We start from the raw sequence: 2,472 nt of genomic DNA on the forward strand, positions 1-2,472 counted from the left end.
TTCACTATCATGCAGTTATTTACCGATACGGTTCCCTTCAAACCTTCTAGGAAGCTCTCAATGTTTATATCCGAAGATCCTCCTCTTCGCACCGCAGTCCTCGCACTGTCTCTTACATCCTCGACATTTTTCTTTACATCCGTCCCTTTGTCACTGAACAATTTTTTGATAGTTTTGGATATCTCTTTCTTTAGTATCAGTCCTTTCCCACGGCTCAATCTATATCCAATTTTCCATTCATCAACCATGAGCTTGTTGTTGGTGAATTGATCCACCCAAAATGGAAGCCCTACCATGGGAACTCCACCAGCTATGCTTTCAAGCATTGAGTTCCATCCGCAATGAATAACAAATCCCGCAACGGACGGATGGGATAACACTTGTGTTGAAATAATAATTTCACCTGCCGCATTTAATTTTTGAAAACCACCAGTCCCCCATCGGACCACTTTTGCTGAGGCAGTGGTATTCTCTCAAACGCCCGTGATACAATCAAAATTTGACGCATGTCCCAAGTACTTTTGCAAAACGGGTTTTTGTCGGGACATAACGATCGTTTCATTTGGGTAAGCGATATCCGTTTGACTAAATTGAACACTGCCCACCGTTGATTGCATCCAAAGCTGCATACACGCCTCCAAGATGATATTGCGTGAAGTTTTTGAGTTTGACCGCGAGTTTGCCAGTAAAATAATTAATGGAACTTACAGTGGTTCGTAAATTGTTGGTGATAATTTTAATTTTATTACTTTCTATCAGTGGAAGTATGGGCACACGTAAACTTTGGTAAAACCATTTAATTTTATTGTTTTTAATTATTCATGGGAGTATGATAGGTAAAAGCGTGGAAGTATGTGTGTAAGCTTTTTTTTTGGTTAAGAAAACACAGGGGGAGCATGTAATGAGAAAAAAAATGGAAGCACGCATCAGTGAAAATCATGAAATCTTTCACACGACAGTGAAAAGGATAATGTAAGTTTTTTTTGTTTGGTGAATGTGTAATTTCCACACAACAGTGTGTTGATCTCTCCAACAGAGACAGAAATTTTCTTTTTTTGTAATGCAGCAGCGTGAATGAAACAAGAGGATTTTTCTTTACAGTAGTAAATGTAAGATTTTTTATTTACAGCAGTAAATGTAAATGAAAAATTTACACACAGCAGTGTAAATCTTTTCAAAAGGAGACAGACTAATTTTTTTTGTTGAAATGTTCTTGGTGTAATCCCTCAGGCAGAGGAAGAATATTTTTGTAACAACGATTTTATTTTAATGAATACAAAGCTTTTGTGGGTGTGTGTAATACTCTATTCTCAGAAATCAATTGTAGCTTCCCTGTGCTAAGATCCTATGGCAAAACAGAGCATTGTCTCTGTGTTCAGTTAATTTATTTTTGGAATTTTACCAGAAAAATTCCTAGCAGTGATATCGGAGCTTGTCCACGCTCTTTAAAGGTGTCAAAGAAGTTGAAGGAAGGTTTCTTGTTGCAGCAGCTTCTCCAGCAGAGTGAAGACTCAGTCAAGAAAGGATTCAGGTATTTCTCAAAGTTTTTTTTTCGTTGTTGTTGAAGACAGTGAGTTATTTGAATACACAGTCAAGCATTTTAAAGCATAGTTAAGGAGTGTAAGAATGGTCAGCACCAGCACTAGCATGGGTATGTTTAACACTCAACTCCCATAGTTTAATGGGAAAAGCTATGACTATTGGGAAATAACCATGAGAGCCCTGTTTGCCTCTCAATATTTATGGGAATTAGTTGAATATGGATTTGAAGAACCAGCAGATGAAGAAGAGTTTAATAACTTGACACAGGCATAGAAAGATCTGTTGAAGAGCTATAAGAAGAAGGACTCAAAAGCCCTCGTATTTTTGTATCAAGCAGTGCATGAGAGTGTGTTTCTAAGGATAGCAACAACCAAGACATCCAAAGAAGCATGGCAAACTCTCAAGACAGCCTATCAAGCCATGGAGAAAGTGAAGACAGGAAAACTACAGTTGCTGAGGAGAGATTTTGAGAATCTATACATGAAAGAGTTAGATAATATTGACTCATTCTTCACACATGTTATTGGTTTGGTCACACATATAAGATCTCATGGAGAAACTCTTGAAGAAAGGAGGATTGTCGAGAAAATATTGAGGGTTCTACCCTCAAAGTTCGATGTGATTGTCACCACCATAGAAGAGACAAAGGATCTCACAAACTTTTCAGTTGATGAACTTCATGCATCACTGATAACACATGAGAAAAGGTTGAGTAGAAATAAAAACTCATATATAGAGCATGCCTTCAAGACCCAGATGTCCTTTGGAAAAGGAAGAGGTTAAGGTAAAGGAAACAAGAACGGAAGAGGCAGAAGCCAAAATAGAGGTGGAAGGAACAGTCCAACAAATGCTGAAGGAAGAGGCAGAAATCCAAATCAGAACCAAGGCCAAGGCAGCAGTTAACAAAGTGGACGACATCATGCTTAAGGA

This window comes from Pinus tabuliformis, chromosome 3_1, assembly GCF_031772625.1.
Source record: "Pinus tabuliformis cultivar Carrire ecotype Pingquan chromosome 3_1, CPIR1, whole genome shotgun sequence".
Classification (NCBI taxonomy): Eukaryota; Viridiplantae; Streptophyta; class Pinopsida; order Pinales; family Pinaceae; genus Pinus; species Pinus tabuliformis.